General features: G+C 38.9%; 1 protein-coding gene across 3 annotated transcripts in view; it reads left to right on the top strand.

The window, feature by feature from the left end:
- Positions 1–24,339, top strand: part of LOC103541420 (cytidine monophosphate-N-acetylneuraminic acid hydroxylase) — a 348,688-nt gene that overhangs the window by 154,219 nt on the left and 170,130 nt on the right. For all 3 annotated transcript variants that reach the window (XM_070584227.1, XM_070584218.1, XM_070584220.1), the window contains one exon: positions 1,342–1,420. The gene's annotated coding sequence lies outside the window, so the exon portion shown is untranslated. The remainder of the gene's footprint in view (positions 1–1,341; positions 1,421–24,339) is intronic.

Genomic DNA, 24,339 nt, shown 5'->3' with positions numbered 1-24,339 from the left:
GCCAGTTTTTCCCTCTTATGATCACTGGCTCCTCTCTTCATTCCCTCAAGGAGTCACTGTCAAATGTAACATACTTTACTGAAGACTTGAAAATAAAGAAAAGAACTACAATTCAGAAAGGAAAATCTGTACACTCTGGTGGTCCTCAGAGCCCACTGCTCCTGAAGCTTCTCAGCCATGCCATTTCACAAGGGCCATCTCTGGTCACCCTCCTCCTTGCCTTCTCCTACTCCCACACTCCTGTCTCCAAGTTTCGGGGGCTGCTCCTCTCTTACACAGACAGGCGTTCCCTTGAATCTCTCATCGGTCCTAAGGTCCACAGCTCCAATGTCTCTTCTTCCAAGCTCCAGCCAAAGAAGAATTAGAGTTCACCTCAGCATAAGCTCTCAGCCACGGGGCCAGGATTAGGGTCAGGCAAGGAAGTGCTCGCTGAGGCACGCATTTTAAGGGAGCATCAAAAAACTCAATGATGAGGATCAATAATATTTTAATGCAATATTTAAAAAAACGAAAATTAACGCAGAAAATCCATGATGAACAAAACATCAAAAGTTTAAATAAAGACCGGCTGTTTGTTTGTTTTATGACTCTGCTTTATTGGACAACAGCAATCAGCTCATGGTTCCTGGGCCTACAACAGCAATCAGCTCATGGTTCCTGAGCGGTGACAGTGTTGTGTGAACAGATTGGGCAATGTGGGGCTTCATATGTAGTCATATTTCTAAATTGTAATGCTTGTATGAACCCTTTCCACTTGGGTCAAGATATGGGCGGGGGTTTTGTGTGTGTATATAGGAGAGCACATTTTGCCTTTGGCCTCAGGCTCCAACATGGCCTTGCTCAGCAGCGTTCCATCCACAATGAAAAGGAGTTTTTATATCATGGTCAGAGCAGGATTCTGGACCCTGCCATGCACAGTTAAAGCTCACCAAAGTGTCCCCCTTACCTCAAAATCAAAGAGGAGTCTCCTCCCACAATGAAGTCTGCCTCCCCTCTAGTAATAAGCACATGTTACAGCCAGCTTTTCAAAATCACAAAGTCATATTCCCACAAAATGCATTCCACTAATGACTATTTGTGAATCGGGTCTCTGCTCGGCATGCTTTGAAGGATGAGGTGGAATTTTCTGCAAGCCTTTGGCTCTTCGGTGGGAAAAGCAATTCCTAGACAGAGGTGCAGAGGTCATTAAAATCTTTAACGCTGCACCTGCCTTGGAACTCAGGGTGGTTGCTGTTAATTATTCCTTGCCCATGGCTAGGAAGGCTACGCTTTTCTGTGCATTATCTCACTTCTCTTTACAAACAAATCTGTCACACTCGTATTACCATTCCTTTTTTACAGGTGAAGAAACTGAGTCTCAGGGGAGATAAATGACTTGCCTTGGTAACAGCACAATTTGGACCTGACACATAAGGGTCTGGTAAGTAGAAATATGCTCGCACTCTACTTACAGACTGTAAGTTTTACTATACAAAACAATCTTTTTATTTGAGTAAAATAAATGCAAAAGGAGTTTCCTAAATGTATAACTCTATGTACCTGTTTCCAAGAAAGGCAGCATCCAAATTATTATTATTATTTTTTTTTCTGAGGAAGATTAGCCCTGAGCTAACATCTGCCACCAATCCTCCTCTTTTTGCTGAGGAAGACTGGCCCTGAGCTCACATCCATACCCATCTTCCTCTACTTTATCTACTTTATAGCTGGGACGCCTACCACAGCATGGCTTGCCAAGCGGTGCCGTGTCCGCACCTGGGATCCGAACCAGTGAACCCCGGGCGCCGAAGTGGAACGTGCGCACTTAACTGCTGCGCCACCAGGCCGGCCCTCCAAATTATTTTTTACTGAAGGATGTGTTATAACATCCCTTAGTAGTGAATTCAGGGATTGATGACTGATAGACACCTTGGGGAGAAAATCTTAATAACACTTATTAGTTTAAAAAGAAAACCTGATAATCAAATTAATTCAAATGAGGGAATGGAAGCCCAAGTTAGATGTCTGACATAGAAACTTTAATTCTACTGCTGTGCTCTTTGGCTTATGACTGTGGGTGTGTGTGTGTGTGTGTGTGCATGTGTGTCTATAGAAATGCTGTCCAGTAGAATTCTCTGCAATGAAGGAAATGCTCTGTATCTGTACTCTCTAAAGAAGTAGCCACATGTCACAACTGAACACTTAAAGGGTGGCTGGTGCACCTGGGGAACTGAATTTTAATCTTATGAATTTTAATTAATTTACATTTACATTGAAATAGCCACAAGTGGCTATGGTTACCATATCGGACAGCATGGGGCTATAGAACAGGTGTGACAATATTGCAATGTCTTCAATTCTTCTGGCAGTTCCTCTGATTCATTTTCTTGAATATATTCCAAAATGGAACTTTTTTATCCTAAATTCTGAGTTCATAGGTAGGATTACAATGAAACTCTAACTTAGGCATATGAATGAAATCTGAATAAGAACAAACCTTTTTTTCTTCTGCTTTTTCTCCCCAAATCCCCCAAGTACATAGTTGTATATTTTAGTTATGGGTCCTTCTAGTTGTGGCATGTGGGACGCCACCTCAACGTGGCCTAATGAGCAGTGCCATGTCCGCACCCAGGATCTGAACCAGTGAAACCCTGGGCTGCTGAAGCGGAGCATGCAAACTTAACCACTCGGCCACAGGGCTGGCCCCAGAACAAACCTTTTCAAAGAAGGGTCCTATGTCTACAAGGGAGGAAAATCTGGGCCAACAAACCAGGTAAATTTTGCTTTGGAAAGCTCTATTGTGTTTTACTGCTAATGTTCATCTAGTGAACTGATTGATTTTCCTGTTAGAATGTGTGCAAACATAATCTGAATGCTTATTGATGCTGAAGCCTACCACAGCTAATAAAAAGAACACCATTTGTATTTCACTGATCCAGGTGGGTTATAATGAATGGCTGCATAGCACATTCGAAGCAGAATTTATGTAGCACAGTGCTTCCCATTATATTTTCCTGTCAAGGAACTATTTTATCTTCTATTAAATTACACAAATATAGTTTCATTTGTGTAACGTTATTTCTCCTATCTCTGAACACCTGCATCTTCTCTTTCACAATATCACCTTCTCTCTTTATATTGCAATTTGGTCCCCCAACTACTCTGTTCCTTTTATTTTCAGAATATTCTTCTCAATAATATTCTCAAGAAGATTCCTGACCTTCTTGTTTAACTTTTATTGGGTTCCACAATCTTTTCCTTTATTCACATTCTAATAGCACCATCCACGTTATGACTCAATTGTTGTCAAATTCACTTCAACAGAACCCCCCTCCTCCAGTCCAGTGAACATAAGAATTCTTCTGGGTGCCAGTTGAAATGCAGACCCTCCGGCACCAATGCCAACATGTAAGCAGTAAAAAGAGAAAGAGCGGTCCATGGCAAAGGCTGGAGGAAAAGACAGAGAACAGGTGGGAGATACCAGGAAAGTTATCATTGGTGTCTCATGTGGAAAAAATGTCCTGTAAGATAAGGACTGAGAATGCTCCCCATGAGGATACCATCTACAACCTTGGTGAGAGTACTCTCCAGATGGCAGAGGGGTGAGAAGTTAATGGAAGGTGTTGAAGCTGCCGCCAGAAGTGTGGACAAGGAGAGTTGTTGGATAAGGAGAGAAGGAGAAGGTGAAAAGGAGCCACAAAAGGCTCTGGGTGAAGAGGCTTTTGTTTAGGATGAGAGAAACTTGAGCAAGTTAACATCAGCTGAGACCTCCGTACCTCTGGGAGATGTAGGTACAGTTGATCCAAAGCCACAGTCCAGGGCTCCCTCCCTGCCCAGATTTCAGTGACTTCCTGAGAGCTTGCTCCCTCATGCTTCCATCCACTCGCACATCTATGCCTGTGGTCTCAGGTCCGTCTCATGTCACCTCAGAGCAAATCTCAGTCCTTTCACCAGTTTCTGTATAGATACTCACATTAATAGTAATCAACATAATCAAATGTCATAAGTTAAGAAACCTGAAGGAAGTCTGGAGGTGTTCCTGGAGAGGGGTTACACTGTAAACTGCAAACCACATTGCCACATTGTCCTGCTGGCTCCTCCTCCATCCTCCCCAACTCCTTCCTGCTTCTTTAGAGCCAGGAATTACTGTCCTCATCTAGAGATGCGTGCTCCTCCCACAGTCAGGCCCCTGCAAGGTCTCACCTTCAACCTTCAAGGGCTTATCAATTAATTTTTCTAACAAATCATCAAAGGGAATTTTCGTGCCATTTGCTAAGAGAATTCAATTTTTCTCCATCCCATTACATTAGCAATCTGGGGATTAAGAATTTATAGAGACAGAGAGACTGATTCATGGAGCAAAGTCCTGGGAGACACTTGGAGGAGATGCGAGGGCAGCAGTCTTACTTCTTGTCATTGGTGGGGCAGGAGGTAAGAATGGGTAACAAAGAAGATGAGCCCGTATGGGGGGCAGGATATTTATGAGGGACAGGACAGGATCGTGAGGACTTGAGGGTTTTGGACTCAATGTTCTCTCTGAGAGCCAGATCATCTGCTGGGAGAGAGAGTTGAATGAGGTTTGGGCTAGCCGAAGGCAGAGCGAGGGGAGAGAGAGAGAAACCTATTCTTGGACAGGGAAAAGGATTGACAAACTGAACTGAGACTCCTTCTGAGATGGAAATTCTACATCTGTGAAAACACGAATTCTCATGGTTGTGCTTTTCTCCAGCAGTGCTGTCACTAAGTTATAGAAACAGAGGAGAGGGAGTGTAGGACTGATCCAGGTTGGGGGTGGTAGAAAAGGACAATCCAGGGACTGGCTGATGAGAGCTCAGTTCTGGGGCTTTATTTTCAAGTCCTGGGGAACAAGCAAAGAGCGAGCGCAGGAGCCTCCCCAGCAGAGAGGGTCACCTATGCTGGACACTCTACTCCCTTTGGACCACATTGCCTTGATGATAATACAGTAAAGGGAGAAGAAGGGATTCTTTTATACGAGTTTTGTTTAAGCAGCTTGGGCAATTTTAGTTGAAACTTGCGATGACACCTCCATTTTCCTCTGACTCTTGCTATGGTTTCCTTCACACCTACTTCCTTCATAAATATTTTGCCCCCCATACGGGCTCATGGTGAATCTTTGATGACTTTAGTTCTCTCCTCAAATGTTATTTATCCCTCACTCTCAGGTTTGTCTTTCCTGCCTTTTTTTCCCTACAACACAGCTCAGGACTGACACCCAGTGGCCTGTTAGTACAGTGCTGCAAAAATGCTGGCGTTTCTTCAGCACAGCCCTAGGAGACCAGAAGCAAGCGTATGCTTCCCTGGCAAAGAAAGTAAAAGCGGAACTTCCCGTTCCCCGAGAAGTTAAAAGAACACCCCCTCTACGGAACTCAGAGGACCCTCAGAAAATAAGAAGGGATTTGACCTCAGAAATAGATGTGCTTCTTTGAGAGCTAAGTGGATTTAGCCAGAATCTATATTAAACTGGGAATGAAAGCAGATGAGGATTTTGAAGAAAAAGGAAAAAAAGAAAAAGGCTTCTCAGATTAGGGAGAGTTAAGCAAAAGAGATTCTGAATACAAAGCCATTACGGGAAGGTGAAGACTCTTGGATAAATCATTGTTTTCAACAACCATGTATTGAGGATCTCCTATAACTGGCTGATTGAGCAGTCTCACTCTGGTGGGAGATATAAGTGTGAAGAAATTTTTTTCCTGTCGTTGCTTTTAGTCATGCCCTGTCAAATATCTCTTTTTCGATCCATAAGGAGATCTTGGGCAGATTTAGTAAATTTTGGTTACTAAAGGTCCATTTTGTTTAAAACTCTAATAATATCCAATTCAAATTTCAAATATTGCCATGCCCTACTCCCACTCCAGGTACTAGGTCACAAAGTCTTCACTTTACAGAAGTCATAACTTTTTAAATGGGGACATAATTGACATGCAACACTGTTATGGTTTTAGATGTACAACATAAGGGTTTGATAGATGCGTATACTGTGAAATGGTTACCAGAGTAAGTTTAGTGAACATCCATCACCATGCATAGTTACCATTTTTTTTCTTGTGATGACAACTTTTAAGACCTATTCTCTTAACAACTTTCAAATATACAATATAGTATCAACTATAGTTGCCATGCTCTACATTACATCCCCAAGATTTATTTATCTTATAACCAGGAAGTCACAACGTTTTTTTTTTTTTTGAGGAAGATTAGCCCTGAGCTAACATCTGCTGCCAATCCTCCTCTTTTTGCTGAGGAAGACTGGCCCTGAGATAATATTGGTGCCCATCTTCCTCTACTTTATATGTGGGACACCTAGCACAGCATGGCTTGCCAAGCGGCGCCATGTCCGCGCCCGGGATCCGAACTGACGGACCCCGGGCTGAAGGGGAAAGTGCGCACTTTACCACTGCGCCACCTGGCCAGCTCCAGAAGTCACAGTTTTTAAGAATCTGTCATATAAACCATATTATCTGACCTTATTGTAATAATCACAACAGAAATGAACAACAAAAAGACTTAAAGAATCTAAATGTTGGGAAACTTCAAGATGAATTCCTAAACACTCATGGATTAAAGAGGAACTACAGGAGAGACGACAAAATCTTTGTACCTGAAGAGCTGGGTGCGTTCTACGGATCTGAATTTGTGAGATTAAGTTAAAGGGAAATCTATAACCTCATCTGCATTTATTAAAAACGCAACAAAATCTGGAAATAAAGAAACTAAGCTTCTTACTCATGAAGCTATTGAAGAGTGATACGGTATACTTACAGTAGAAGAAAGTAATAAAGATAGCAAAAAATGAAGAATTAGAAAACAGGGGCCGGCCCAATAGTGCAGCGGTTAAGTGCACACGTTCCACTTCAGCGCCCTGGGGTTCACTGGTTCGGATCCCAGGTGCGGACATGGCACCGCTTGGCAAGCCATGCTGTGGCAGGCATCCCATATACAAAGTAGAGGAAGATGGGCACGGATGTTAGCTCAGGGCCAGTCTTCCTCAGCAAAAAGAGGAGAATTGGCAACAGATGTTAGCTCAGGGCTAATCTTCCTCAAAAAAAAAAAAAAAAAAAGAGAATTAGAAAACAAAACAATAAGAGGATCAAAAAACTAAGAACTTCTTTGTAAAAATAAAATAAAGCAAACCATTTTCTAATGAGATGAATGAGATAGAAAGCACAAATAAACAATATTGGGAGTTAAAAACAGGTATAACTACAGATACAGTAGAGATTTTTAAAACCATGAGACTGTTGTAAATAATTTTATGTCAATAATTTGAAAACTTGAACAAAATGCAGTGTCTTCTAGAAAAGTATAAGCGATCAAAAACTAATTCAAGAATTAGAAAACCTAAAGAGACCTATAGTTGATATTTATATCTTCCTTCTGCAAACTATGCCATGTTTTCTTTCACTTCCAGCTACGACCTCAGTTACTCAGGGTTCTTAACCTGCTGGGGGGACTCAAGCCTTCTTTTCTTTTTCTTTTTTTTTGAGGAAGATTAGCCCTGAGCTAACATCCACTGCCAATCCTCCTCTTTTTGCTGAGGAAGACTGGCCCTGAGCTCACACCCATGCCCATCTTCCTCTACTTTATATCTGGGACGTCTGTCACAGCATGGCTTGCCAAGCGGTGCCATGTCCACACCCAGGATCCGAACTGATGAACCCCAGGCCACTGAAGCAGAACATGAGCACTTTAACCGCTGAGCCGCTGGGCCAACCCCGTCAAGCCTTCTTTTCTGAAGGGTTGAATCTTCAGCAGTCTTGCCTTTTCTAGTTTTTCATCAACCCTTTTTTCCTTCCTGATTGCAATTTAATAATGGTTGCATTTAACAGCAGAGTTTTTACATATTGCAAACATTTAAAAATATTTCCAAGCGTCATTCAATTATCATTATGCAGATTTTAATACAGGTAAAAATTCTCCTGAAAACATTTATGAAATTCAACTGTTACCATCTTAATATTTATGTAAATATTAAGAAATAGTTAGGAAAGATGATCTTTTTCCTTTCAAAAATTTTTCACGATAAGGCACATAATATTAAAGTCTAGAAACCATTGTTATGTAATACTTCTCTTTCAATCTTTATTTTTCTTTTAACTTATATTTCCTGAATAAAGCAGGTGAAATGTGTAATTATAATAGAACAGAATTGATCAAAACTATTGGATTTAAGAAATAACATATTTATGTGTGGAACAGATATTATTAATTTAACAAGAAAAATGGTATATAAACTATAAATCCTACACTGTCATAGGTAAAAAAAATTGTGAGGCACTTAGATTCACAGTGAAAGAGAAAAGCATTGAAATTTTCTTTTTATAAAAACATCACACTATTTATTTTAGCATTTGAGATAAAAACGGAAGCTAAAAACATAGGAAAACAGTTTTAGTTTTTCAACGTTTTTTTTTTTTGAGGAAGATCAGCCCTGAGCTAACATCTGTTGCCAATCCTCCTCTTTTTGCTGAGGAAGACTGGCCCTGAGCTAACATCCATGCCCATCTTCCTCTACTTTGTATATGGGACGCCTACCACAGCATGGCTTGCCAAGCGGTGCCATGTCCGCACCCGGGATCTGAACCAGAGAACCCCAGGCCACCGAAGCAGAATGTGTGCACTTAACCGCTGTGCCACGGGGTCAGCCCCCCAGTTTACTTTTCTACTAGCACTATATGAGGGTTCCCTTTTCTCCACATCCTTGCCAAAATTTCTTTCATTTTTATTTTTTTTCTTGTTGAGTTGTATGAGTTCTTTATATGTTTTGGATACTAACTCCCTATCAGATACATGATTTGCAAATATCTTCTCCCAGTTGTTAGGTTGTCTTTTCATTTTTTTGATGGTTTCCTTTGCTGTGCAGAAGACTTTTAGTTTGATGTAGTCCCATTTGTTTATTTTTGCTTTTGTTTCCCTTGCCTTAGGAGACATGCGAAAAGATATTGCTAAGACTGATATGAAGGAGTGTGCTGCCTCTGTTTCCTTCTAGGAGTTTTGTGGTTTCAGGTCTTACATTCAAGACTTTAATCCATTTTGAGTTAATTTTCCTGTATGGTATAAGGTAGTGTCTACTTTCATTCTTTTGCATGTGGTTGTCCAGTTTCCCCAACACCATTTGTTGAAGAGACTTTCCTTTCTCCACTGTGTGTATTTGGCTCCTTGGTTGAAAATTACCTATCCATATATGTGTGGTTTATTTCTGGGCTCTTAATTCTGTTCTTTTGATCTCTGTGTCTGTTTTTCTGCCAATGCCACTCTGTTTTGTTTACCATAGCTTTGTAGTATACTTTGAAGTCAGGGAATGTGATACCTCCAGCTTTATTCTTTTTTTCTCAGGATTGCTTTGGCTGTTTGAGGGTATTCTGTTGTTCCATATGAATTTTAAGATTTTTTGTTCTATTTCTGTGAAAAATATCATTGAGATTTAGATAAGGATTGCATTGAATCTGTAGGTTGCTTTAGGTAATATGGATGTTTTAATTATGTTAATCCTTCCAGTCTATAAGATATCTTTTCATTTCTTTGTGTCTTCTTTGATTTCTTTCAATGTCTTATATTTTTCAGCATTCAGGTCTTTCACTACCTTCGTTAAATTTATTCCTAGGTATTTCATTCTTTTTGTTGCAATTATAAATGGAATTGTTTTCTTGATTTCTCTTTCTGCTACTTCATTGTTAGTGTATAGAAATGCAACTGATTTTTTCTGTTGATTTTGTACTCTCAAACTTTACTGTATTTATTTATTATTTTTAGTAGCTTTTTGGTGGATTCTTTAGGGTTTTCTATGTATAAAATCATGTCATCTGCAAATAGTGACAATTTTACTTCTTCCCTTCCAATTTGGATACTATTTATTTCTTTTTCTTGCCTGATTGCTCTGGCTAGAACTTCTAATACTATGTTGCGTAAGAGTAGTGAGAGTGGATATCCTTCTCATGTTTCTGATCTTAGAGAGAGAGCTTGCCATTTTCCATTGTTGAGTATGATGTTAGCTGTGAGTTTGTTATATAAGGCCTTTATTATTTTGAGATACTTTCCTTCTATACTTATTTTATTGGGAGTTTTTGTCATAAATGGATGCTGAATCTTGTCAAATGCTTTTTTTTGCATCTATTTAGACAATCATATGATTTTTATTCCTCCTTTTGTTAACGTGGTGTATGACGTTGATTGATTTGTGGTTGTTGAACTTCTTTGCATCACTGGAATAAATTCCACTTGATTGTGGTGCATGATCCTTTTAATATATTATTGTATTTGATTTGCTAATATTTTGTTGAGGATTTTAGCATCTATGTTCATCAGTGATATTGGCCTGTAATTTTCTTTTTTTGCGTTGTCCCTGTCTGGTTTTGGTATCAGGGTAATGTTGGCCTCATAAAATGAGTTAGGAAGCATTTTTTCTTTTTGATGAGGAAGATTGACCCTGAGCTAACATCTGTTGCCAATCTTCCTCTTTTTGCTTGAGGAAGATTTTCCCTGAGCTAACATCTGTGCCAATCTTCCCCTATTTTGTATGTGGGATACCATCACAGTGTGGCTTGATGAGCAGTGTGTAGATCCACACCCCAGATGCAAACCCATGAACCCTGAGCTGCCGAAGTAGAGCATGTGAACTTAACCACTATACCACCAGGCCAGCCCCTAGCATTTTTTTTGAAAGAACTTGAAATGGATAGGCATTAAATCTTCTTTGAATGTTTGGCCAAATTCAGCAGAGAAGTCTTTTGGTCCTGGACCTTCATTTTTGGGGAGGTTTTTAGTTACTGTTTCAAACTCCTTGCTACTGATGATTTTATTCAAATTCTCTATTTCTTCTTGATTCAATTTGGAAAGGCTGTATGTTTCTAAGAATTTATGCATTTCTTCTAGATTATCCAATTTGTTGGCATATAGCTTTTTATAGTATTCTTTTATAATCCTTTGTATTTCTGTAGATCCATTGTAATTTCTCCTCTTTTATTTCTGATTTTATATATTTGAGGCTTTTCTCTTTTTCTTAGTGAGTCTAGCTAAAGATTTGTCAATCTGTCTATCTTGTCAAAGCACCAGCTCTTAGTTTCATTGATGTTTTCTATTGTCTTTTCAGTCTCTGTCTCATTGGTTTCCACTCTGATTTTTATTTCCTTCCTTTTACTGACTTTCATTTTCATTCGTTTTTCTTTTGCTAGGTCCTTTAGGTGTAATGTTAGATTGTTTATTTGCAATTTCTCTTGTTGCTTGATGTGGGCCTTAATTTCTACAAACTTTACTTTCAGTACTGCTTTTGTTGCATTCCATAGATTTTGGTATGTCATGTTTTCATTTAAATTTGTCTCCAGGTATTTTGGGATTTCTCCTTTGATTTCTTCATTAATCCAATAGTTATTCAGTAGCATGTTGTTTAGCCTCCACACATTTGTGACTTTTCCAGCTTTCTTCTTATAGTTGATTTCTAGTTTCATACCATTGTGATTGGAAAAGATGCTTGATATGATTTCAATCTTCTTAAATGTATTGAGACTTATTTTGTTTCCCAACATATGGTCTATCTTTGAGAATGTTTCATGCGCACTTGAGAAGAATGTGTGTCTGCTGCTTTTTGGATAGAATGTTCTATACATATCTATTGAGCACATCTGATCTAATATTTCATTTAAGGCTGATGTTTCTTTGTTGATTTTCTGTCTGGATGATCTGTCCATTGATGAAAGAGGGTTATTAAAGTCACTTGCTATTATTGTGTTGCTGTCAGTTTCTTGCTTTAGGTCTGCTAACAGTTGCTTTATATATTTTGACTGCACCTGTTTTAGGGGCATATATATTAATAAATGTTATGTGTTGATGGATTGTCTCCTTAATGATTATATAATGTCTTTCTTTGTCTCTTGGTATCTTTTTTGGCTTGAAGTCTATTTTGTTTGATATAAGTACAGCTACACCCACTTTCTTTTGTTCACCATTTGTCCGGTGTATCATCTTCCATCCCTTCACTTTGAGCCTCTGTTTGTCTTTAGAGCTGAGAAGGGTCCCCATGAGGCAGCATATTGTTGAGTCTTGTTTTCAGTCCATCCAGCCACTCCATGTCTTTTGGTTGGTGAATTCAATCCATTTAAATTTAGGGTGATGACTGATATGTGAGGACTTAATGCTACCATTTTATTTTTTGTTTTCTGGTTGCTCTATATTTCCGGTGTTTCTTTTCCATGTTTCTGTCTGCCATTTCAGTTTGATGGTTTTCTGTGATGTTTTTCTCAGGTTCATCTTTTTTTGTTTTGTGTCTCTGCTCTGAATTTTTTTTGGGGTGGTTACCATGAGATTTGTATAAAAGGTCTTGTAGATAAGTTAGTGCTTTTTCTGCTGATAGCATCTTATGTTCATTTGCCTATGCAAGTTCTGTCCTTTTTCTTTTCCTCTTCTACATTTTAGATGTCACAAAGAATCTCTTTTTATATTATGAGTTCTTTACCAAATTGAAGTGGTTATAGTTATTTTTAATGCTGCCTTTCCCTTTAATCTTTATGTTATAATTAAATGTTTGCTAATCTATTCTGATATAGAGTTGTGATTTTCTGATTCTGTCTGTCTATTTATCACCTTGCTCAAAGTTTTGTATACCATTGCCTTTTTATTTCAAGTAGGAGAGCCCTTTTAAACATCTCTTGTAAGGCAGGTCTAGTGGCAATGAACTCCCTCAGCTTTGTTTCTCTGGGAAAGTGTTTATCTTTCCTACATATTTGAAGGATAATTTTGCTAGATAGAGTATTCTTGGCTAAAAGTTTTTATCCTTCAATATTATATATATCATTCCACTCTTTCCTGACCTGTAGACTTTCTGCTGAGAAATTTGTTGGTGGCCTAATGGGGATTCCATTCTAGTTGTTTTTTCTCTCCCTGGCTACCTTAATATTCTTTTATTTATTTATTTTTGGTAAGGAAGATTGGCCCAGAACTAACATCTGTTGCCAATGTTCCTCTTTTTCTTGAGGAAGATTGTCCCTGAGCTAACATCTGTGCCAATCGTCCTCTATTTCATATGTGGGACACCACCACAACATGGCTTGATGAGTGGTGCATAGGTCCGCACCTGGAATCCGAACCTGTGAACCTGGGGCCACTGAAGCAGAGCATGTGAACTTCACTACTATGCCACCAGTCCAGCACCTAATATTCTTTTTTGTCGTTTGCTTTTGACAGTTGTATTATCATGCGTCTTGGAGAAAGTTGTTTTTTAAATTTTATTTTATTGAGGTAATAAAAGTCTATAACATTGTGAAATTTCAGTTGTACATTATTATTTGTCAGTCACCATATATATGTGCCCCTTTACCCCTCTGCCCACCCCCAGATCCCTTCCCCTCCAGTAACCCCTAGTCTGTTCCTTTTGTCCATGTCTCAGTTTATCTTCTACAAATGAGTGAAATGATATGGTGTTTATCTTTCTCTGTCTGGCTTATTTTGCTTAAAATAATATCCTCAAGTTCCATCCATGTTGTTGCAAATAGGACAATTTGTCTTTTTTATGGCTGAGTAGTATTCCAGTATATATGTATATATACACCACATCTTCTTTGTCTATTCATCAGCTGATATGCACTTGGGTTGCTTCCATGTCTCAGCTATTGTGAATAATACTGCAATGAACATAGGGGTGCATAAATCTCTTTGAATTGTTGATTTCAAGTTATTTGGATAAATAGCCGGTAGGAGAATAGCTGGGTTGTATGGTATTTCCATTTTTAATTTTTTTGAGAATTTTCCATACTGTTTTTTATAGTGGCTGCGCCAGTTTGCATTCTCACCAGCAGTGTATGAAGGTTCTCTTTTCTCCACATCTTCTCCAACATTTGTTGTTTTTTGTCTAGGTAATTATAACCATTCTAACAAGTGTAAGGTGATATCACATTGTAGTTTTGATTTGTATTTCCCTGATGATTAGTGATGTTGAATATCTTTTCATGTACCTGTTGGTCATCTGTATATGTTCTTTGGAAAAATATCTGTTCAGATCCTCTGCCCGTTTTTTGATTGAGTTGTTTGTTTTTTTGTTGTTGAGTTGTGTGAGTTCTTTATATATTTTGGAGATTAACCCCTTGTCAGATATATGATTTGCAAATATTTTCTCCCAGTTAGTGTGTTGTCTTTTCATTTTGTTGATTGTTTCCTTTGCCTTACAGAAGCTCTTTAGTCTGATGAAGTCTCATGTGTTTATTTTTTCTTTTGTTTCCCTTGCCTGAGTAGACATGGTATTTGAGAAGATCCTTCTAAGACCAATGTCAAAGAGTGTTCTGCCTATATTTTCTTCTAGGATCTTTATTGTTTGAAGTCTGACCTTCAAGTCTTTAATCCATTTTGAGTTAATTTTTGTGTATTGCAAAAGATAATAGTCTTCTCTCATTCTTTTACATGTGGCTGTCCAGTTTTCCCAACACCATGTATTGAAGAGACTTTCCTTTCTACATTGTATGTCTTGGCTCCTTTTCAAAGATTAACTGTCCATGGATGTGTGGTTTTATTTCTGGGCCTTCAACTCGGTACCATTAATTTACGTGTTTGTTTTGGTACTGGTACCATGCTGTTTTGATTATTATAGCTTTGTAGTATAGTTTGAAGTCAGGGATTGTGATGCCTCCAGGTTTGTTCTTTTTTCTCAGGATTGCTTTAGCTATTCATGGTCTTTTGTTGCCCCAGATGAATTTTAGGATTCTTGTTCTATTTCCATGAAGAATGTCACTAGGATTCTGATTTGGATTGCATTGAATCTGTAGATTGTTCTAGGTAGTATGGACGTTTTAGCTATGTTTATTCTTCCAATCCATGTGCATGAAATATCTTTCCATTTCTGTATGTCATCATTGATTTCTTTCAATGATGTCTTATAGTTTTCATTGTATAGATATTTCACTCCTTGGTTAAATTTATTCCTAGATATTTTATTCTTTTTGTTTCTGTTTAAATGGCATTGTATTCTCGAATTCTCTTTCTGTTAGTTTGTTATTATAGAAATGAAACAGATTTTCTGTAAGTTGATTTCGTACCCTGAAACTTTGCTGTAGTTGTTGATTGTTTCTAATAGTTTTATGATGGATTCTTTAGGAGTTTCTATATATAAAATCATGTCTGCAAACAATGAGAGTTTTGCTTCTTCCTTGCCAGTTTGGATACATTTTGTTTCTTTTTCTTCTCTAATTGCTCTGGACAAAACCTTCAGTACTATGTTGAATAAGAGTGGCAAGAGTGGGCACCCTTGTCGTGTTCCTGTTCTCAGGGGCATGGTTTTCACTTCTTCCCCGTCGAATATGATGTTGGCTGTGGGTTTGTCATATATGGCCTTTATTATGTTGAGATACTTTCCTTCCATACCCATTTTATTGAGAGTTTTTTTCACAAATGGATGTTGGATCTTGTCAAATGCTTTCTCTGCATCTATTAAGATGATTGTGTGGTTTTTATTACTCATTTTGTCAACGTGATGTATCACATTGATTTATTTGTGGATGTTGAACCCTCCTTGCATCTCTGGTATAAATCCCACTTGATCATGGTATATGATCCTTTTGATATATTGCTGTATTTGGGTTGCCAATATTTTGTTGAGGATTTTTGCATCTATGTTAATCAGTGATATTGACCTGTAATTTTCCTTCTTTATGTTGTCCTTGTCTAGCTTTGTGATCATGGTGATGTTGACCTTGAAAAACGTGTTTGGAAGGGTTCTGTCTTCTTCCATTTTCTGGAATAGTTTGAGAAGGATAGGTACTAAATTTTCTTTGAATATTTGGTAGAATTTTCCAGAGAAGCCATCTGGTCCTGGAGTTTTATTTTTTGGGGAGGTTTTTAATTACAATTTCAATCTTTTTACTTGTGATTGTTCTGTTCAGATTCTCTATTTCTTCCTGGTTCAGTTTTGGGAGGTTGCATGAGTCTAAGAATTTGTCCATTTCTTCTAGATTGTCCACCCTGTTTTCATATAGTTTTTCATAGTATTCTCTTATAATCTTTTGTGTTTCTGTATTATCCATTGTAATTTCTCCTCTTTCATTTCTAGTTTTATTTATTTGAACCATCTCTATTTTCTTAGTGAGTCTGGCTAAGGGTTTGTCAATTTTCTTTGTCTCCCCAAAGAACCAGCTGTTAGTTTCATTGAACTATTCTACTGTTTTTTTCATTTAAATTTTATTTATTTTTGCTTCAATTTTTATTATTTCCCTCTTTCTACTGACTTTGGGCTTTGTTTGTTCTTCTTTTTCTAGTTCTGTTAGGTGTAGTTTAAGATCGCTTATTTGAGATTTTTCTTGTTTGCTAAGGTGGGCCTGTATTGCTATGAATTGCCCTCTTAGAACTGCTTTTTGCTGTATCCTATATGTGTTGGTATGGTGTATTTTCATATTCATTTGTCTCCTGATAATTTTTGATATCTCTTTTAATTTCTTCATTGATCCATTTGTTGTTCAGTAGCATGTTGTTTAGTCTCCACATGTCCGTCACTTTCTCGGCTTTTTTCTTGTAGTTAATTTCTAGTTTCATAGCATTATTGTTGGAAAAGATGCTTGGCATGATTTCAGTCTTCTTAAATTTACTGAAGCTTGCCTTTTCCCCCAACATATGATCTATCTTTGAGAATGTTCCATGTGTAGTTTAGAAGAATGTGTATTCTGCTGATTTTGGATGGAGTGTTATATACATGTCTATTAAAACCTAGACCATCTGGTCTAGTTTTTCACTTAGATCCACTATTTCCTTGTTGACTTTCTGTCTGGATGATCTATCCATTGATGTAAGTGGGGTGATGAGGTCCCCTACTATTATTGTATTGCTGATAATGTCTCCTTTTATGTCAATTAATAGTTGCTTTATGTACGTTGGTGCTCCTGTGTTACGTACATGTATATATATTATATATATATATAATATATATATAAGTATTATGTCTTCTTTGTGGAGTCTCCCTTTTATCATTATATATTACCCCTCTTTGTCTCTAGTTGTCTCTTTTTAATCTTGAAGTCTACTCTGTCCGATACAAATATAGCAAAACTTGCTTTCTTTTGTTTGCTTTTAGCTTGGAGTATTGTGTTTCATCCCTTCATTCCAAGCCTGTATTTGTCTTTTGCTGAGATGTGTTTCCTGGAGGCAGTATATTGTTTGTCTTGATTTTTAATCCCTCCAGCCATTCCATGTCTTTTGATTGGGGAACTCAATCCATTTACACTTAGAGTGATTATTGATATTTGAGGGCTTAATGCTGCCATTTTATCACTTGTTTTCCAGTTGTTCTGTATTTCCCTTGCTTCTTGTCCTGTGTACTTCAGACTGCCAATTCAGTTTGGTGGCTGTCTATGATCATTTTCTCAGTTTTCTCTCTGTCATTTGTGTCTCTGTTCTGATTTTTTGTTTAGTGGTCACTGTGAGGTTTGTATAAGATATCTCATAGATGAGATAGCCCATTTTCTGATAGTCTCTTATTCCTTAGTTTAAGCAGGTTCTGTCCCTGTCCTCTTCTCCTTCTAGGTTATTGTTGTCACAACTTATTCGCTATTCCATTTATTTTTTATATTTTCCTTCCCTTTATCTTTAAAGTTATAATTGTTTACTAATCTGTTCTTATAGAGAGTCTCAATTTTCTAATTTTGTCTGCCTACTTGTCTCCTTCTCAAAGCTTTGTAACCCTTTTATTTTTTTTTCCCATGTATGATGATGGCCTTCTTGATCATACCTTGTAGGGGGTTGTCTTGCAGTGATGATCTCCCTCAGCTTTTGTTTATCTGGTAAAGTTTTTATTCCTCCATTGTATCTGAAGGATATTTTCACTGGATATAGTATTCTTGGCTGAAAGTTTTCGTCTTTCAGAATTTTGAATATATGATTCCACTCTCTTCTAGCCTGTAGGGTTTCTGCTGAGAAATCCATTGAAAACCTGATAGGGGTTCTGCTGTAGGTTATTTTCTTCTGCCTTGCTGCCCTTAATATTTTTTTTTTGTCAGTGAGTTTTGCCAGTTTTACTAAAATATACCTTGGAGAAGGTCTTTTTACATTGATGTAATTACGAATTTTATTAGCTTCTTTTACTTGTAATTCCAGCTCTTTCTCCATGATTGGGAAGTTCTCAGCTATTATTTCTTTGAACAAACTCTCTCCTCCTTTCTCCCACTCTTTTCCCTCTTGAATACCTATAATCCTTATGTTGCATTTCCTAATTGAGTCGGATATTTCTTGGAGAATTTCTTCATTTCTTTTTAGTCTTAGTTCTCTTTCATTCTCCATCTGAAGCATTTCTATATTCCTATCCTCTAGATTACTAATTCTAGCCTCCATAATATCGGCTCTGTTATTTAAGGACTCCAGATTTTTCTTTATCTCCTCCATTGTTTTTTTCATCTCCAACACTTCTTTTTTTGTTGTTTGCAGTTTATTTATTTATTTATTTGAGGAAGATTAGCCTTGAGCTAACATCAGCTGCCAATCCTCCTCTTTTTGCTGAGGAAGATTGCCCTGAGCTAACATCCGTGTCCATCTTCCTCTACTTTATATGTGGGATGCCTACCACAGCATGGCTTGCCAAGCGGTGCCATGTCTGCACCCGGGATCTGAACCAGTGAACCCCAAGCCACCAAAGCGGAATGTGCAAACTTAACCACTGTGCCACCGGGCTGCCCCTCCAACACTTCTGATTGGGTTTTCTTTATATTTTCAATCTCTTTTGTGAAAAATTCCCTCTGTTCATTACTTTTGTTCCTGATTTCATTGAACTGTCTTTCTGAGTTCTCTTGTAACTCGTTGAGACTTTTTATGATAGCTATTTTGAATTCCCTGTCACTTAGGTTGTAGTCTTCTGTGCCTTTAGGATTGATTTTTGGGTGTTTGTCTGTTTCCTTATGGTCTGGAGTATTAATACATTTCTTCATAATATTTGATTGGGTGGATTTGTGCCTCCACATAGTGATAGTATCTAGTTGTAGATTCCACCTGCTTCCACTGGGGTGGGCAAGAGATATGTATTCTGAGCCTGCTGTGATTCCTGTCAGCTGTGCTTGTCTGAACCTGGGCCACTCCTTGGGACTGCAGGGGCCCTGTGGGCTCTTCCACTGAAAAGGAAAGTAATCACATGGGGGCTCAGGTCTGCCACCCTCTGCTTCCACAGTCCCACTGGGATGTGCTGCTCGCTTTGGGGCAGCAGCAGTACCATGGTCATTTGCAGTGGCCAGGAAGTCATTCTCCTGGGTGCGCAGATCTGCTGCTATCTCCTCCTAGGTTTCACTGATTGTTGTGCTTGGTGGGTGGGACCTTCCCCTGGTCCAAGCCTGAGCCACTTTCTGGGACTGTGGTGGCACTGTAGGCTCTCCCACTGGACGAGAGAGCAATCACAGGGGGGTTCAGGGCTGCTGCAGCCTGCTCTCACAGTTCTGCTGTGACACACTCCCCCATTCAGGGCTGCAGAGGTACTATGGGTGTTCACAGCAGCTAGGAAGTCATTCTCCCAGGTGTGCAGGTGTGCCACTGTCTCCTCCTAGGTTGCACCAGCTGTTGTGCCCGGTGGTAGGGGCCTCCCCAGTGGTTCTGAGCCTGAGCCACTCCCTGGGACTGTGGCAGCTCTGTGGGCTCTCCTACTAGGTGGGAAAGTGATCGTGTGTGGGCTCAGGGCTGATGTCACCTGTTCCTGCATTTGCACGAATGCATGCTCCCACCTGTGGGGCCACAGCAGTGCTGTGGTCACTCCAGCCAGGAAAGCAGCACCCGCCATGTATAGGGCTGCTCAGGTGCTGGAGAGTGCTCACCTATCTCCAGCACTTTTCCAGGGGTTGTCTGTCCACCTTCAGATGTATAGCTGCATGGCTTCCCAGGTGTCCTGATGTGTTGTATGGGTATCCTCCACTGATCAATGAATGTCCATTTAGTTGTAGTTTGAAGGGGAGGGACAAAGGGAACAGCCCACTCCACTGTGTTGCTGAGATCACTCCAAGAAGGTCTTTTTACGTTGAGATAATTGGCTGTTTTATTAGCTTCATGGATTTGTATAGCCAGTTCCTTCCTCAGGTTTGGAAAGTTCTCAGCCATTATTTCTTTAAATAAGCTCACTGCTCCCTTTTTTCTCTCTTCTTCTTCTGGGATATCCATTATCCTTATGTTGCCCCTTCTCTTGGAGTTGAATAATTCTTATAGAATTCCTACATTTTAAAAAAATCTTAGTTCTCTCTCCTATTCTACCTGCATCATTTCTAGGCTTCTATCTTCAAGCTCACTAATTCTCTCTTCCATATGGTCTGTTCTATTTCTAATGCTCTCTGATGCATACTTCAACTCTTTTATTGAGTTCTTCAGCTTTAGAATTCCTGTTTGGTTCTTTTTTAGAGTTTCAATCTCTTTGGTAAAGAATTCCTTTTGCTCATTGTTTTCTAATCCTGAGCTCATTTAACTGCCTTTCTGAGTTTGCTTGTAGCTTGTTGAGTTTCTTCATGACAGCTATTTTGAATTCTTTCTTAGCTAGATCACACTCTTCCAAAATTTTGTGTTTGGTTTCTGGAGAATTGTTATTTTCTTTTTCTGATGCCGTGTTACTACAGCTTTTTGTGGTGCTGGCTGAGTTATTCTTCTGTCAGTGTTTTTGTCATAGTGAATGCTTTTCTTAGGAATAGCTCTGTTTGCTTTGATTGTAACTATCCAACTGGTTGGAAATTAGAGGTCTTTCTTTTGTTTTTCAGTATGTGGTACTATGGCACTGGTTTTTGGTTTCTCTTACCTGAGCTGTCTCTGCCTATATTTGAGGATTGACACATTCCACCCTCTACTGCCTCTATTAAAGGTGTTACCAGTACTTTTGTCATTGTTGCCTGCACTTCCAGGGGTTCTGGATATCTTTCCATTGCTGGTGTCACTGTGGTTGCTGGCTTCACTGCTGGAGGTACAGGGATGGTTGACACCTCTGCCACATCTGGGGTCACCTGGGTCAGTACCTCTGCTGCCATGATGCAGGGAGGAGGAGGGTGCAAGGGAGCTGGGTTCATGGCTATGCCTCTGTAATTGCCCATTTCCTTGTGGCCCCAGGTGCTGCTGTGATTGGCAAGTTGGAGTCATATGCATTCCTCCATTGCTGCTACCAGGCTCTGAGCAGCAGCTGGGGCCTGGGATCACAGGGCTTTGCCTCCACTGCTATTCTGCTCCCTGTGGCTGCAGGTGCTCCCAGAACTGGGAGGCTAGGGTTGCATGTTTCTACCACTGACCACCAGGTTCTCTGAGGCTGAGGATGGCTGGCTCAGCTGCCATGGCTGGGAGGGTAGGATCCTGGGCACTGCCTTCAGTGTTCCCACAGGTGGCCTCCTCCATGTGCTCCAATCCACCCACCTTCATATGTACCAATGTGTGTATCTCTCTGGCATCCTGGTGTGTTTGGTAATGTAGCCTTTGTTAAGTTTTGAATGTTTTACTTGCTATAGATTGAAGAGGAGAGACAAAGTGATCCTCTCATGCCACCATGATGATGAAGTCTCTCCCATTCATGTTTTAAAAGTTGTGGTAAAATATATGTAACATAAAATTTATCATCTTAAAGTTTTTGAGTGTACATCTCAATGGCATTAAGTACATTCACATTGTTGTTTGAGCATCACCACTATCCATCTACAGAACTTTTCCACCATCTCAAACTAAACTCTGTACCCCTTAAACAATAACTCCTCATTCTCCCCATCTCTGAGCCCCTGGTAACCATTATTCTGCTATCTTTCTCTATGAACTTGACTCCTCTAGAAATCCCTTATAAGCAGAATCATACAATATTTGTCTTTTTGTGTCTGGCTTATTTTACTTAGCATAAAATTTCCAAGGTTCATCCATGTTTAGAATTCAAGTTTCAGTGTGTATCAGAATTTCATTCCTTTTTAAGGCTGACTAATATGTCATTGTATGTATATACCACATTTTGTTTATCCATTGATCTGTTGATGGACACTTGGGTTGTTTCTGCCTTTTAGCTATTTTGAGTAATACTGCTAGGAACACTGGTGTACAAGTAGCTATTTGAGTTCCTGCTTTCAATTCTTTGGGGTATATACCTAGAAGCAGAATTGCTGGATCATGTGGTAATTCTGTGTTTAATTTATTGAGGAACCACCATACTGTCTTCCACAGTAGCTGCACCATTTAACATTTCCACTAGCAATATACAATGGTTCCAATTTCTCCACATTTTCCCAACACTTGTTATTTTCTGGGCTTTTTTTTTGGATAATAGCCATCCTAATGGATGTGAAGTTATATCTCATTGTGGTTCTCATTTGCATCTTCCTAATGGCTAGTGATGTTGACCTTCTGTTTCTTTTCTTTTTTTTTTCAAGATTTTATTTTTCCTTTTTCTCCCAAAACACCCCCTCCCCCCGCCCCCCGATACATAGTTTTGTATTTCTAGCTGCAGGTCCTTCTAGTTGTGGCATGTGGGATGCTGTCTCAGCATGGCCTGATGAGTGGTGCCATGTCTGAGGCCAGGATTTGAACTGGCGAAATCCTGGGCCACCAAAGCAGAGTGCGTGAACTTAACCACTTGGCCATGGGGCCAGCCCCACATCTTTTTATTTTCTTATTGGCCATTCATATATCGTCTTTGGAGAAATGTCTTTTCAAATCCTTTGCCCATTTTTGAATTAGGTTGTTTGTTTTATTGTTGTTATTAGTCGTGCTGTTGAGATTTAGCTCTGTATATATTCTAGATATTAATTGCTTATCAGAGGCATGATTTGCAAATAATTTCTCCCATTCTGTGGGTTGCCATTTCACTCTGCTGATAGTATCATTTGATACACAAAAGTTTTTAATTTTGATGATGTAGCTCAATTTATGAATTTTTTCTTTTGTTGCCTGTACTTTTGGTGTCATGTCCAAATCCAGTGTTATGAAGCTTTCCCCCTATATTTTCTTCAAAGAGTTCTATAGTTTTAGATCTTAAATTTAGGTCTTTGATCCATTTTGAGTTAATTTTTGTATATGATGTTAGTTATGGATACGACTTCATTCTGTTCTCTCAGCACTATTTATTTAAAAGACTGTCCTTTCAACATTTAATGGTTTTGGCACCCTTGTCAAAAATCATTTTATCATATATGTGAGGCATTTTTTTCTGGGTTTTCTGTTCTATTCCATTTGTATATGTGTTAGTCCATTCAGGCTGCTATAACAGAATACCATAGGCTAGCTGACTTACAATAACAGAAATTTATTTCTCACAGTTCTGGAGGCTGGGAAGTCTAAGATCAAGGTGCCAGCAGATCCAGTGTCTGGCAAGAGCCTGCTTCCTGGTTCATAGACAGCTGTCTTCATGTTGCATCCCCACATGGAGGAAGGAATGAGAGAAATTTCTGGAGTCGTTTTTATAAGGGCCAAAATCCCATTCATGAAGATTCTGCTCTCACAACCTAATCACCTCCCAAAGGCCCCTGTCTCCAAATACCATCACATTGGAGAATAAGTTTCAACGTATGAATTTTGGAGGGACACAAATATTCAGTCTATAGCAGTCTCTATATATGGTGGTTTTGGTTCTTTTGCTAAGGAAGATTCACCCTAAGCTAACATCCATTGCCAATCTTCCTCTTTTTGCTTGAGAAAGATTCCTCTGAACTAACATCTGTGCCAATCGTCTTCTATTTTGTATGTGGGTTGCTGCCACAGTATGGCTGGCAAGTGGTGTAGGTCTGTGCTCGGGATCCAAACCTGCAAACCTCGGCCACCAAAGCAGAGCATGCCAAACTTAAGTATGAGGCTGACCCCTCACTGTATGTTTTATGCCCGTATCACACTGTTTTAATTTTCAAATCAAAACCTGATTTCAGCTTTGAAATCAGGAAGTGTGATTCCTCTTTGTTCTTTTTTTCAAGACTATTTTTGGTATTTGGGGTCCTTTGAGATTCTATATGAATTTTAGGATGGGTTTTTCTATTTCTGAAAATATGTTGTTGGGATTTTGATAGAGATTGCATTGAATGTGTAGATTGCTTTGGATGTTATTGACATTTTAACAATATTAAGTCTTTCAATCCATGAGCATGAGTTATCTTTCCATCTGTTTATGTTTTTAATTTCTCTCAGCAATGTTTTGTAATTTTCAGTGTATAAATCTTTTGCCTTCTTAGTTAAGTTTATTCCTAAGTATTTTATTCTTTTTGGTGATATTGCAAATTGAATGTTTTCTTAATATCCTTTTCAAATTGCTCATTACTAGTGTATAGAAGTATAACTGAATTTTGTGTGTTGATTTCATATCCTACAACTTTACTGAATTATTTATTATCTCTATTTATTAATGTTTATTAGCTTTAATAGTTTTTTTGTGGGATCATGTTTTCTGAGGCTGGCCCTGTGACCAAGTGGTTAGGTTCA

This window comes from Equus przewalskii, chromosome 19 (assembly GCF_037783145.1).
Source record: "Equus przewalskii isolate Varuska chromosome 19, EquPr2, whole genome shotgun sequence".
Taxonomy (NCBI): domain Eukaryota; kingdom Metazoa; phylum Chordata; class Mammalia; order Perissodactyla; family Equidae; genus Equus; species Equus przewalskii.
Note: the sequence above shows the minus strand (reverse complement) of the source record. Positions and strands in the feature narration are given on the sequence as shown.